The sequence below is a fragment of the Schistocerca piceifrons genome, chromosome X, assembly GCF_021461385.2.
Source record: "Schistocerca piceifrons isolate TAMUIC-IGC-003096 chromosome X, iqSchPice1.1, whole genome shotgun sequence".
NCBI lineage: Eukaryota > Metazoa > Arthropoda > Insecta > Orthoptera > Acrididae > Schistocerca > Schistocerca piceifrons.
In genome coordinates, this window is record NC_060149.1 from 307,149,219 (window position 1) to 307,164,933 (window position 15,715).

Genomic DNA, 15,715 nt, shown 5'->3' on the forward strand with positions numbered 1-15,715 from the left:
GGCTGATCAATGGGTGACCAGAGAGAAGCTTTCAACATGATTAGTTATTTCATGCATGATTACGATTTTCTCTATTTCTCAGCAAGAATCTTTTGTGAAGATATGATTGCAGAAGTTGTACGCTTTGCACATTATCTGCTTATGAACACACAAATTTCCATCAACTTTTGCCTGTCAACATTTACGTAATATATTTGAACTGAAAAAATAACAATCTCTACTTCTCCAGCATTTTGAAGTTAATCATTACATCATTGTGGGTCTTTTCCATCCTTAATCCACTTATTTGGTAAATATGTCTCCAGAGTGTGATTTATAGCCAATTTAATCACTGCCCATAATTTCTCTATGTCTGTCATATTGGAGTTAATAATGTCCCTTCATTATCTATGTGGGCTGCTAACAACTGTTTACCGGCATTTTCTAGCATACAAACTCTCCTAGCTTTGTGATGGATTTATTAACTTTAGTAACCACATCTCTATAATAACTTCATGATCACTAATCCCTGTCTCTATGATGAGACTGTCCAGTTAGGCCAGATCTGTTTGTTGCTATAAGATATCAAATATTTCAATTGTGTGTGGGTTGTCTAGCCAGTTGCGCACAGCAGTTTTCAGAAAATATTTTTTAAAATTCTTTGCAAGACTGTCTGTCCATGCCACCTGCAATGAATCCATAGCATCAAAGTGTGTACTCCGTAGCTCAAAATCATCTCCAAGTAATAATGCAGGGTCTAGGTATTTCCATACTACTGAGTGCAGATTTTTTAAAATTATTCTACAAATGTTATGACAGAATTAGGTGGCTGACAAAAACATCTGATATTTAGCTTGATTTCATGTACACTTGCTACTTATGTCCAGATAACTTCCCATTCAGACTTAATTTTGACTTCAATTTCTGTCAAAAGCAATAAACTCTCCCCCTCCTATGACACCTAATCTGTCTTTTTCATATGAGTTCCATACCATGCTAAATATTTCAGAGCTTTTTACTTTGAGTTTCAGCCAGCTTTCAGTTCTGATGATAGTTTGAGTGAAAAAACTTTCCTAGAGGGCAGGACTCAAAATACTGCCTCGCCTAAAAAAGGGAAAAAAGAATACCACAAGTACCCTGCTACCCAAGCAACTGCTTCCTCTCTGTATTGCATCCTTCACCTATCAAGTGGAGTCAGGCAACTCTCCAGCCTATAATATGGATCCAGAAATATGTAGGTATGACTACCACAGAATTGACAGAGCCTTTGGTTGTGCCTGTCCACTCGGCTCCAAACCAAAGGATCTCAATCAACTCTGGACACAATGCTGCAAACTGTGATCTCTGCTTGCATGTTATGAGTTAGGTATGGCAGTAATCATCACTTCTGCCAGTCATCTGTAGGAACTGAGGATGGCCTCAGAGCCCAAGGAATTGAAATCATTGATGCTGACAACAGCAACAACTTGCAGACTATGGTCACCCTGCACCCTCATTAGCCTCAGGCAGTTCCCCCTCCACCTCTCAGATCACACCCCGTGTCAGAGACACAGAATGCACATTGGATTTCTTTCCAGCCCTGGAAGATATTTCTCTGAAGAGCTCCATAGCACATCTAATACTGGTGCTCCCAATAACCAGTAAACCCCTTCACCTGTGTGCCTACTTGTAGCCTGCTGAAGGAGTGGCTATTGTTCACTTACAAAGTGAATGGGAAAGGCCAGATGGCCATCACACTGCCTTTCCACCTCAAGTGTCACATGCACACCTAACAACCCACTACTCACTCTGCAATGAGTGCTGATCCCCCACATTGGGTAGGCTGGATGGTGCTTCAACAGTGGAACCCATGGGTGAAACAATCAATACCTGAGGTGTCCAATGTGATGGGCCAGTTTCACCATTGTTTCCACCACATCCTGAAGCAACAGCCTGCAGATGGCTGGCTGTAGCCTTAAGCATCTTTAGCCATTCATAAACTATGGCCAGCTCCTCCTGCATCCACACACATCATGCACACATTTTTCTATTATGCTACTAATAACTTAAGGATTTAACTATGATACGAAACTGAAAAAGCTAAGCAGATGACTTGCTAGTCTCTTGGTGTTTCATCAATGGAATACTGATGTCTGACTGAGTTGTGATCAAAAGTCACTGGTCCTCCAAACAATCAAATGACAACTGCAATACAGATTGAATGAATGTACACGCCACAGTTACTACAACATGATACTATCCCTCTCAAATATTAAAAAAGTGTAAGGAACCTAAAGATTAAACTATGCAATCACATAAAAGGATGCAAAAAAATTAAGAATCAAACTGTGAAAGCAAACAGAAAAGCTAAACATGTGACTTGATAGTCTCCTAGTGCTTCACCAATGAAGGCTGACAGCTGACAGTAGTGAAGACATTATTTAACAAGTTCTGAAAAAAAATTGTAGGATGCTATATGGAAATATGTTTTTTCAGAATTTTTCAAAAACAATGGAAAAGTTGTTGCAATTTGTATCCAAACATTCATACATAATTTAATATCACATCAACTTTATTATGTATCCAGAAATGCAAGAGTACCATATGTGCCATCAGTGAATTTGCACAGAAAATTTGCTTATTGTTTACCAAGTTCAAAAAGGTCACAGGAGTTTCCTGTGACCTTATGAAGAAAACTGACTATATGCACCACTCTCCACTTGTAACAACAACAACAACTGTACATATAATAATTTTTTCTTCTGATTTTCGATAAATTAGTGTAAGCGATGTTCTGATTTCATTTCTTTTTTCTTTCCATGTCATTATGTTAAAGAAACTGTAAACAATTTTCGATGTGAATATTAATGTTTATGTCAAATTGCAAGCAATATTATAACAAAATGGAAATGTAAGAAATGTTGAAACGGTTGTAAGATGTTAAATTTGTAATTGTGCGCCTGGTCCATACCAAGGCAATGTATTAGGATATGTAGAATGCAAAACCTTTGGTGAATACCCTGTCTGTAGGGGAGCGATAAATGGTGGATGGCAGGCGAGCGCGGGAAAATGCACATGGGTGCGGCACGGCATAACGGGCTCAGCAGTAGTAGTCGGAGTTGGGCATCGGTCTGAGAAACACACTCTGGATCGAGGAGGTTCTCCTGGAAAACAAGATTTCATTGAGCCTCAGATGTGCCGTTTCCGACGACTATACAGCATGGCAAAATTCTATAGGCACTAAATGGAAAAATATTGCGACGCTATGAAGAAGTAAAGTGCGGTTACATCAAGAGCCATAGCTGTGATTGTATGTGTGCTCTGTGCCTCGCCATCTCACCGCCCGCCAACCGCCACATCGATACGAACAGGTTGAAACTTTTAGTACTGTATTCGTGTGGACCAGTGTTACTTTTGTTCCTGACTGTTCAATAACAACTTAACTTTTACCAGAACTGTCCTATCATTTAATTATCCTCATCACTAACCTAGACAGGGTCCTTTCCACATGTTGTGCAATCCGAGTGTCCCGAAATGAAGATTTAAAGTTTATGTTAATAATACTTACCTGCAGACCTATCTATGTTAGAATGATATTTAAAGAACTTTGTTGTTAATGAATAAATATGCAAATAATATAGGTCTGACAAAGTTGGAAGATGATGTTGAAATTGGTTTGGCAATGAAGTTAATTAATTTGAGACAAAAATAATGGTAGTTAAATGAGCAGGAAATCAGACAAAAAGTGTAGTAATTCATATATTGGAAATCTTGAGTGCTTAATGCTTTCAATAGTTAATAGTTTCAATACAGTGATCATAACAGTTTCAGGGTCCCCCCCCCCCTTTTCTTTTCTATTCATTTAAATTCTGAAGTGTACTGAACTGATTTGACCAGCAAAGTTAAAGTCGATATAAAACCAAAATTTATTAGTGTTTTACCTTTTTCAAAATTGACATTGTATGTGTGTTTTGAAAGTGCTATTTCTAGGGTAACCTATGCCCGATTTTAATCAGATCAATAGACAGTACGAAGTTTATAGTAAACATTATAGTGTATTGTTGTGTATTTTTGGTTTGTCCATATTAGTACAGAAAGTGAAATTATTAGTTCAATAGATTTTTCTGGTTCCACAATTTACCATATTATTTAGTGTTATTACGTGTTGTTTTGTACGAACGTACATCAACTTGTACTGGGAAGAAATTCAGTTAATGCCTAATTAGGCTGGCGACCGTATTATTAACAATTTGGTAGCATCTGTGGTGTTGTTTCTTGTCCGTCCTAACGTGTAGTTGCACTTCAGACTAGCTTGACATATTATTATTGTTACTGAGTGGGTGAAAGTATGATTTTGCCTCCATTCAGGTACACGCAGTCAACATATGTACCAAAATCCTTTCTTATAAGGTGAAGCCCATCAACTTACCATAGTACAAGCTTTAATAAGTATCGTGCGCAATAGCGTAGGGTTACAAGTGGCTCCCGGTGACAGGACATCCAGTTGTTGTTGATCACAAATTAACGTGAATACCGAACAGTGGATGTTCAGTGACACGAATTGCAATAATAAATAATAAAGTAAATAGCAGTGAACGTCAAGTACAGTGGAGAGGTGTAATTTGCAATCAGTATGGACGGGAATGTAGACACGGTAGATGTGCCGAGCGTAATGGGAAATGCGGCTGGGAATGACAGGAGTGTACGCGGCCAGATAACAGACGGCGTTAGCGGAAGACAATTGGCGTACATACAATATCACGAACATATTAATGAACAGATTGAAATGTCGAGAGTGCCTCGAACACAGCAAGGGATAAAACAAGAAGTGGAGGGTGACTTTGTAGATGATAGTGGGTATGTGAATGAATCCACTGACATGTTTGATTCTCCACAGATAAAGAAAGAACCGAAAGAAACCTTTGAAGTAGGATCGGAACACACAGATTCCGTAGAACAAAACAGCGTGAAAATTTTAAGCATGAACGATTTATTTGAACAATTAACCAAACAAATTGCGGGACAGAATAATCAGCTTAAAACACACGTTGCAGAGCAGCTCAAAACACAAAATGATCAGCTTAAAACACACGTTAATCAACAGCTCAAAACACAAAGTGATCAGATTAAAGCACAGGTCGAAGAACAGGCAATCAAAATTAGTAAACAAATAGAACAGGTAGAACAAAAAGTGGGTAGTTTAAGCTCTGTAGTAAATTCTATGAAATTCGAAATTGACACAATTAACAAGAATATGGATACTATGCAGGGGGAAATTAACAACATTAACAGTAGATTTGATGTTGAAATCCTCAACATTCAAGAGAAAGTAGAGCCTCTAGTCGAAACAAAAGTAGACGAAAAAGTTTTTGGTCTTAAAACTGAGATCGTAAACGAATGTCAACACGGAATCTCACAATTGAAAAAGGCAGTTTCAGACACTGAAAGAGATTTAGGTGAGAAAGTTAACGGATGTGTACAAAAATGTGAACAAAATACTTCGAAAATTCAAGGCAAAATTTTCGATCTTGAGAGTAAAATTAAAGACAGGCCTGGTGTTGTCTATAATGGCACACCACTTACGAAGCTATTGGAAGGTGAGGAATGCTTCGATCCCGCCAAGAAACATAACGGATGGCATCCATTAGATTTCATCAAAAATTGCGAGAGGATATTTCCTGAACACTTGTCTGATCAGGAAACGATAAACGTAATAATTAGCGCCTTAGCAGGTGACGCTGAGCGCTGGGGAATTAATATGAATACCGAACGAATGACGTTCGAAGAATTTAAGCAAAAATTTACGGAAGAATATTGGTCCGAACAAAAACAGGATCATTTGTGGCGCGAGTTTATCATGGCCAAACATCAAGATAACAGGGGCAGGAATTCTTTGAAAGATTTTTGCGAATATTGGTACCGAAAATTGATACATTTAAGAGGTAGAAGATCCGATTCAGAAATCATATGGGAGCTATATAAAAAGCTTCCAGAAGATTCGAAGAGATACGTGGGAAGCAATCATCGCAGCTTCCAAGCGTTTCTTGAAAGGGTCGAAGACGAAGACCATTGGCGCGAAAGTCGTGCCAATCATCTAAATTTTTGTAACAGGAATAACCGTAATAATGACGAGAGAAATGACGGCGATGGTTTTCGCGTCAATATGATACAGAGAGGTAGAGGTAGAGGAAGAGGAAGAGGAAGTTATCCAGGTCGCGGTAGAGGGTACACCGCGCAAAATAATAACGACGCGGGAAATTGATTTCCTCGAACGTTGCGGGCCAAACGGAAGCGGACAATATATACTGGCCCCGATTTAAGAAATGTTACCGGACTAACAGTAAAGTTATGAGACAGGTTAGAGACAGGCGTGGAACGACACAACATGTTGTTGCGAAACAAGCGTCAGGTGCGAGCGCGAATGAGTCATCTTCGCCGCACAGAGCGATACTTGTTAACAGGCGAGTGGAGCATCAGAGGGCAACGGCCCAGCCTAGCGGAGCAACTATTCAGAGAGAAGCCGCTAGCAATGCGGCAACATTAGGTATGAACATAGCCATAAGAACTGGTGAATACATTAAGAGTGGTAATTCCGTGGCAAAGGAAATAATAGACAAAACTGTGGATACACAGAGAGGTGCGGTTAGCAGCGTTAACAATAAAGTAAATGGCGAGAATGAATTAGCAGAAGTAACTGATTGGCGTGTGCAGATCAACGATCTATACAAGGGCCTCAAGCAATATGAGTGGGAGGATTTTAAGAAGCAGTATGAGGCAAGGAGGTTAATTAGTGAAAAAGGAGATAGTAGGGACGTCGATAAGGTGACGTGGTCCGAATTTAAAGAGGAGAGAATAAATAGCGCCGCGCAAAGTACGCGTTCTGCTGATAGGACGAAGGTTAAAGATAGAAAGGAATTGGAGGATGAAATCCTAAGCATTGACGAGGAAGTAACTTCTGTTAACAATCCGCCAACAGTACAAGCTGCTACCGAAAGGCACCGTGGGGAAGAGGTAGGTGATTACCTAAAAGTAATTGAAGTCCACGAGGATTACACTAAATATGAAGTAACAGTGGAAGTGAGTAAAACTGATAATGAGGCCGTTTTGCCAAAAGAGGATACTGAATTAAAATCAAAGCCTGATGAAAATGCAGAGGGAGAACTTAATGCCTGTCTCAGAAAAGCTTTTATGTTAGAACCTGAAAGCGATCCAGAATGGTCAGATTCTGACGATAGTTCAGATGACGAATATTTCGGTAATAGTGGAAATAATGGAAATACAGTTAATTGTGATATTGTATATATTGATGATGAAGTTTCAAAACAAAACCCAGATGTTGAGACTGAACAAAGAAAGAAATAGCCACCTGATGACTCAGGGTATATTTTACAAAGGGTTCAAGTAATTAATGACTTTGAACTCCCAGAACCAAAGAAACCGCCAGATATAGGTGAGGTGAATGTTAAAAGCATATCTTGGGACGATGTTATCGTCGACCTGGATTTGCTTAGGGAAGACCGCAATAATGAAAAACATTCGACGGTTAAACAAACTGTAATACCAGTTGAAATTTATAATGTAAAACTGCAAGTACTTCTTGATACTGGATCTCAGATAAGCGCAATCTCCCAGTCGTTTTTCGAACACATTTGTGATAAGCCTGGACTAGTAATTATGTCAGTGACGGGTGTAAAAATTGTTGGTGCTACTGGCAAAACTAGCAAGCCGGTAAAGAACCAGATTTTGGTTGAATTTAGTATAAAAGGACAAAAATTTTAACATGATTTTTTTGGTTGTGCCAGACTTGAGTACTGAAATGATTATGGGAATAGATTGGTTAGATAAACAAAAGGTTATTATTGATTGTAGCCAGGAAGTGATCAAAATTAATAATGCATCTAGAAATTTGGAATTAAAATTTGAGGAAAATGGGAAGGTGTTCGATTCAGAAATTGATTCTTTATTGTTGGAGATCGACCAAGGGAATGATGGTTTGACAAACGTGTATGAGGTGTACCATGTCCAGAGGTTAATAGATGAGAGTGACAATCAGGGGCATAAATTTAAAGAAATTGTAGAAAATTTGAAGGAGATATCTCCTGATCAGAAAACAGAATTGCTTGATATTTTAGAAAGTAATAACACCATATTTTCGGACAAACCTGGCCTAGATAAGAACTTCAAATTCCAGATTGAGACCATAGCGTATAAACCTTTCTTTGTAAGACCGTTTTCGGTACCCATATCAAAGAGGCAGGCTGTGTAAGTGGAAATAGATAAAATGATAGAATGGGGTGTAATCGAACGGAGTAGCAGCGAATATAATAGTCCCCTTATCATCGTGAATAAAAGGGGTGGGGGAGTGAGAGTAGTTATTGACACCAGGACTTTGAACAAAATTGTAAAGAAGGAAATAGACAGACCTGAAAATCTGGACGAAATGCTCCAAAAATTTTATAACGTGAAGTATTTAACCAGTCTGGACATGACCGCCGGATACTGGCAAATCCCATTGAGTAAAGAATCCCGTAAATATACCGCTTTTCTATTCGCCGGGAAATGCTATTAGTATAAAGTAGTGCCATTTGGGCTTAGCACTTCTGTGGCAGTATTTATTAGGGCACTGGACTTTGTATTGGGGAGAGAATTTAGTTCCCGGCTAACCATTTATGTAGATGATTTACTGATTGCTACAGAAGAATGGCAAGAGCATTGTGAATTATTGCAGAAAGTTTTTGTTGCTCTACAAGCAGGGGGCATGACGCTTAAGTGGAAGAAATGTGAATTTGTGAAGTCGGATATAAAGTTTCTGGGGCACATTATTACTATGACCGGTATTGGCAAGGACCCGGAAAAGTTAAGTGCAATAGCAGGGTGTCCAGCTCCTAGAAATAAAAAACAGTTGAAAGCCTTTTTAGGTTTATGTGGGTTCTATAGAAAATTCGTCAAGAGGCAAGTTTTTAATAGTCCTCATTTGAATAATCTACTTAAGAAAAATAGTGCTTTTGTGTGGACTGAAGGATGTATGAGAGATTTCGAAAATTTAAAAAGTGAACTTTTGAATGACAATATTTTGCATCACCCCATACTGTCAAAACCATTCCACATGAGTACTGACAGCAGTGCTTATGGAATTGGTATAGAAGTTTTCCAAGAAATCTGTGATGGCAAAGAAATCGAACACAGGACTATCGCGTTTGCAAGTAGAACTCTAACAAAATACGAGAGAAACTACACTATATCGGAAAAGGAAGCTTTAGCCATTATATGGGGGTTAAAGAAATTCAGAAATTATCTATGGGGCCATAAGCTCATAATACAAACTGACCACAAAGCTTTAACTTTTCTTAAAGATTGTCGTTTACTTAATGGCAGGCTAACTCGTTGGGCTTTGTACCTGCAACAATTTGATTACGAGATTTGTTATGTTAAGGGTACTGAGAATTATGTGGCAGATGCTTTATCTCAATTGCCTAATGGTATGAGTGAAGTGCCCAATGAAAATGGTGAAGAGGGTACTTTTCAGATAAGGTATATGAAAGAGGTTTCAGGAAAAAGGAAAATTGAGCAAATATGTAAAAATATGAGATACCATCAGAATGAGGATCCGACATGGAAATCTGTGAAGGTAAATTTTGACAGTGTGCAGTATCCTCAAATTAAGAAGTATTACAAAATCTTTAAAGGCATTTTATATAGGAGGAAGGATTTAGTCACTGAGGAATGGAGAGTATGTTGGCCACACCAGTTTGATACTGATGTTATAGATTATTTTCCTTTAGCATTGGGGCATAGTGGGCCAAAGAAATGTTTGGATAAATTGAATAATGTAATAGTGATTGCTGATAGTGTCAGTAAGAAGGTAAATGAATGAATTAAGTCATGTGATGTCTGTCAAAGGGCCAAAGTACCGAACAGAACTAGTAGAGGTCCAATGCAAAGTACATTACCTGAAGACACCCTAGAATTATTATCTGGAGATTTGTATGGTCCCCTCCCAAAGACTTTGGGAAATTGTGCATATATTTTAGTAATTTTGGAAGTGTTCTCAAAGTTTGTGAAATTATACCCCTTGAAAAAAGCAACAGCAAAAGCTGTATTTAGTAGGATGGTTGAATACTGCAGAACCATCGGGAAACCCAAGGCAGTACTATCTGACAATGGTCCTCAATTCATATCCAAAATTTGGAAAGAAGGAATGGAGCAAAATGGTGTGGAGGTTAAATATATCGCAGCCTACCATCCTGCTAGCAACCCGGTTGAAAGGTACATGCGAGAAATAGGGAGATTGTGTAGAACGTACTGCAGTCATAACCATAGAGCCTGGGGTAGATTTATATCGGATTTCGAGAATGTCATGAACACCTTACATCATGAATCTACTGGATTCCCACCGGAAGAAATTTTGTTAGGCAGCAGAAGTAAAAGTTTAATTGAGGAAAAACTAGAGTTTCCACCTTGTACAAGTTTGGGGTTGAGTCAGAAGAAAGATTTAGTCAGAAAAAGGGCAAAGCAAAAGGGTGAATCTAGATCTAAACGACACGAAAAAAAACCTGAAAGTGTCAAAATTTAAAATTGGGGATTATGTTCTTTTAAAAACCCACGAAAAGTCTAGTGAACTGAACCATGAAATTTCCAAATTTAAATATATTTACAATGGGCCGTATATAATACAGAACATTCCACACGATAATGCTTACTACCTGATCTACCCAGAATCCAAAACACCTTTAGGTGTAAGAAATGTTGTGGACCTGAAACTGTATGTTCCTAGGAGTGAGTGACCTAAGTACACTCAGAGAGCAATTTGCAGTAAATATGCTGTATCTTATGCTGAAACTAATTTATTCCAAATGTAACTAATCTTTGTAAATATACGTGTACCAATATCAGTGTGCTAATGTACTTATGTGAGTTTCAGATTACTAAATGTACTGTAAATGTAAAGATGTATGGAGAAAAGGGATGAAAAGAAAGGGTAAATGCTGCAAGCCAAATAAAAGATGGGACTGTCAAAAAACAAAGTGGGCAGTATATGAGTCATAGTATAAAGGACTGCCAAACACCAATGAGGGCAGATAAATAGTCAATGGAGAATTGTAAGTGTGGTACAGGTGATGTGGTAAAATGATGCGAAATGGACTGCCCAAATCTGAATAATAGGCAGCAAATATATGTAGTGATTTTTCTAAATATTATTGTGTGTGTTTTTTTTTTTTTTAGTAAGTAAGGAAATGGACTGCCATTCAATGCAAGCAGCAACAAATTGTCTTATAGTGTATATAGATATTTGCATTTGCTTTTGTAGTTAAATGTTTGTGTTCCAGATTTTGAAATTATTTCTTTGAGAAATTTAGTAAAAATGAGTAATTTGCTATTTAAATAATGTTGTGATAGGAGATGGACTGTGCTGAAGGCACTTAAGTAAATGATAAGTAAATGATCTTGATATGTTAAAAAGTGTAGACCTATATAATGTGAGTGAAAGGAAGTTTGTGGTATAAATTTTTTTTGGGACATTCACACAAAGATTCAGAACCACTGTATAAATATAAAAATTAGTGTTCCCATCAAATTTGCACTTAGTGAAATTTACTGGAAACAGGGGCATGTGTAACAACAACAACTGTACATATAATAATTTTTTCTTCTGATTTTCGATAAATTAGTGTAAGCGATGTTCTGATTTCATTTCTTTTTTCTTTCCATGTCATTATGTTAAAGAAACTGTAAACAATTTTCGATGTGAATATTAATGTTTATGTCAAATTGCAAGCAATATTATAACAAAATGGAAATGTAAGAAATGTTGAAACGGTTGTAAGATGTTAAAGTTGTAATTGTGCGCCTGGTCCATACGGAGGCAATGTATTAGGATATGTAGAATGCAAAACCTTTGGTGAATACCCTGTCTGTAGGGGAGCGGTAAATGGTGGATGGCAGGCGAGCGTGGGAAAATGCACACGGGTGCGGCACGGCATAACAGGCTCAGCAGTAGTAGTCAGAGTTGGGCATCGGTCTGAGAAACACACTCTGGATCGAGGAGGTTCTCCTGGAAAACGTGATTTCATTGAGCCTCAGATGTGCCGTTTCCGACGACTATACAGCATGGCAAAATTCTATAGGCACTAAATGGAAAAATATTGCGACGCTATGAAGAAGTAAAGTGCGGTTACATCAAGAGCCATAGCTGTGATTGTATGTGTGCTCTGTGCCTCGCCATCTCACCGCCCGCCAACCGCCACATCGATACGAACAGGTTGAAACTTTTAGTACTGTATTCGTGTGGACCAGTGTTACTTTTGTTCCTGACTGTTCAATAACAACTTAACTTTTACCAGAACTGTCCTATCATTTAATTATCCTCATCACTAACCTAGACAGGGTCCTTTCCACATGTTGTGCAATCCGAGTGTCCCGAAATGAAGATTTAAAGTTTATGTTAATAATACTTACCTGCAGACCTATCTATGTTAGAATGATATTTAAAGAACTTTGTTGTTAATGAATAAATATGCAAGTAATATAGGTCTGACAAAGTTGGAAGATGATGTTGAAATTGGTTTGGCAATGAAGTTAATTAATTTGAGACAAAAATAATGGTAGTTAAATGAGCAGGAAATCAGACAAAAAGTGTAGTAATTCATATATTGGAAATCTTGAGTGCTTAATGCTTTCAATAGTTAATAGTTTCAATACAGTGATCATAACAGTTTCAGGGTCCCCCCCCCCCTTTTCTTTTCTATTCATTTAAATACTGAAGTGTACTGAACTGATTTGACCAGCAAAGTTAAAGTCGATATAAAACCAAAATTTATTAGTGTTTTACCTTTTTCAAAATTGACATTGTATGTGTGTTTTGAAAGTGCTATTTCTAGGGTAACCTATGCCTGATTTTAATCAGATCAATAGACAGTACGAAGTTTGTAGTAAACATTATAGTGTATTGTTGTGTATTTTTGGTTTGTCCATATTAGTACAGAAAGTGAAATTATTAGTTCAATAGATTTTTCTGGTTCCACGATTTACCATATTATTTAGTGTTATTACGTGTTGTTTTGTATGAACGTACATCAACTTATACTGGGAAGAAACTCAGTTAATGCCTAATTAGGCTGGTGACCGTATTATTGACAATTTGGTAGCATCTGCGGTGTTGTTTCTTGTCCGTCCTAACGTGTAGTTGCACTTCAGACTAGCTTGACGTATTATTGTTGTTACTGAGTCGGTGAAAGTCTGATTTTGCCTCCGTTCAGGTACACGCAGTCAACATATGTACCAAAATCCTTTCTTATAAGGTGAAGCCCATCAACTTACCATAGTACAGGCTTTAGTAAGTATCGTGCGCAATAGTGTAGGGTTACACACTGATCTATGAAGAAAGAGATATGTATATAAATGTTGTGCTGTGAACTAGTTCAAATTGCGTTTAACAGAGAGAAAGCAAATGTAGTTGCAACATTAGGTACAGGGAATTATTTCTTGGACTAGAATAGTATTTCACAGGGAGTCCACACAGTTCTGTATTTGGCCCAATATTGTTTTTGCTTTATATAAATCATTTACTCCTAAGTATCATTTTCCATTCATTTTTATTTGTAAATGCATATCTCTGCTCATTGAAAATGAGATGCCTTACAAGATCCCCAAAAATGTAGAGATGTCCTAAACAGCTTGGAGCACTGTTTTGATCTATGTGAATTAAAGCTGAACATGATAAATACCCACCTAACACAATTTAAAACTAAACAGCAAAAAACAAATAACTAACAAATTTTCCATAAAAATCAGGATGTTAGAAAAGCAGATTCTACTACATTTAGGGGGATATTTCTTCAAAAAATACCACGGGCTTCACATGTAAAACAAGTTTAATGGCTATGGATTCACAGTGACAATACTGTTCTACATAAATGACATGGACACATGAAAAATGTTTTTTTACAACTATTTCAGTCTGTTGTACGATATTTAATTACATTTTTGGGAATGCAAGTAGTATAAACAGAATATTACTACTACAAAAATCTATTAGAAATCGGTGGATTCATGCTCACCCCTATTTTGGTTCAAATGGCTCTGGGTACTATGGGACTTAACATCTGAAGTCATCAGTCCCCTAGAACTTAGAACTACTTTAACCTAACTAACCTAAAGACATCACACACATCCATGCCCGAGGCAGAATTCAAACCTGCGACCGTAGCAGTCGTGCGGTTCTGGACTGAAGCATCTAGAACTGCTCGGCCACACCCCTAATTTGGTTTCTAAATATTTTTATTATTCTGTGTAGTTACACTTATGTTTATCTTTATGGATAACAATTCAGAATTTTTATAGGCCATCACTTGCAACGTAAATATGATTTTAGAAACAAATATATATTAAATTGCTATGCACACGTTCTGCAGTACATAGCTATAAAAATACTAACAGTTTAAAAGGAAAAAATTCTACAATATGGAACTAGTATTGTTGAAGAGAAAGTCACATCCAATCTTGATACAAAATTGTTTTTATTAAGTTACAGAATTTTTAGATTTTGAAAGAGCTACCTTTGTAGTATTGTGATAAGCCTGGTCTGCTGGTTGTAAATTAGTACTAATTTCCTGACACTCTATGTGTCTCTGTCATATCAGTTATATTGACAAGTTATCTGTACATTAAATTAATGATTTATGTGTATATGTAATAAAATAACCTAATTCTGATTATGATTTTGTAATTTGTGCACACTCTCACTTCGTTTACCAATGGATGTTCTTATCTCAGCTGCAGTAGGTATAGATATCTACTACACTTGACTCTGTTGACTGAAATTCAGTACACTACAGTAACAAAAGACATATAGTCATTGGAACTGGTAAATGAAATGGTAGGCAAAGAAATATGTTTTAGGCCATAGCCTAATGCACATAAAACAAATATCAACAAAACTGCAAATACCAGCCATAAATGTTAGCATTTTACAACCATCTTCCATGGTTATTTACAGACCAAAAGCATCTATGGAAAGGAAGTAGAAAAAGCAAAGAAGGAAAGCAATGCCAGATTTATTGAAGAAGCTCACAATCTTCAGATTGCCTCCATGCAAGGAGCTGATTCAGGTGAAAAGAGGCTACAGCACGGTGTGCCACATGGATCGGTAATAGGGCCCTTGCTGTTCCTTATCTTCGTAAATGTCATAGGCTCCAATGGGCACACCTTGCAGTTTGTGGATGATACAACCCTGTTCTCAAAAGGAGAGAATGTTGAACAGGCAGTCCAACAAGCAGAAGACTTGTTCAATGAAGCTAAGGCCTGGTTTACCATGAACAAAATAAAAAGTAATGAAGAAAATATCAGAGGCTGCTATGCAGCCTCAGCAATACTGGAGCACTGGGTAACACAGCAGATGTTAAACTTCTGGGCTTTCTCATTGATACCAAATTAACCTGGCAACAGCACACCAAACATGTATGTTCCAAACTTTCACGGGTCCTGTATCTCTTGAGGAAAGTGAAAAGTATAGTACCAGAACAGTACCTCCTACCTGTGTACTATGCAATGTCCCACGGCCACATCAGTTATGGGATGTTGTTTTGGAGCCATTCTGCAGGCTGCAAGAATGTGCTTTTACAGCAAAAGAAAGCAATGAGGATCATTACTTCAAGCAAAAAAACAGACCACTGTAAATGAATTTTCATCAGGTTTGGAGTTCTGGCTGTTTACAGCCAGTATATATTGAACTGCATCTTCCACATAAAGAGAAACCATG

At 37.6% G+C, this 15,715-nt stretch overlaps 1 protein-coding gene across 1 annotated transcript in view; it reads right to left on the minus strand.

Annotated features, from left to right (window-relative positions):
- The window catches only part of LOC124721723 (glutamate receptor ionotropic, kainate 2-like), a 541,952-nt gene that overhangs the window by 231,473 nt on the left and 294,764 nt on the right, over window positions 1–15,715 (minus strand). The gene's annotated exons all lie outside the window — the stretch shown is intronic.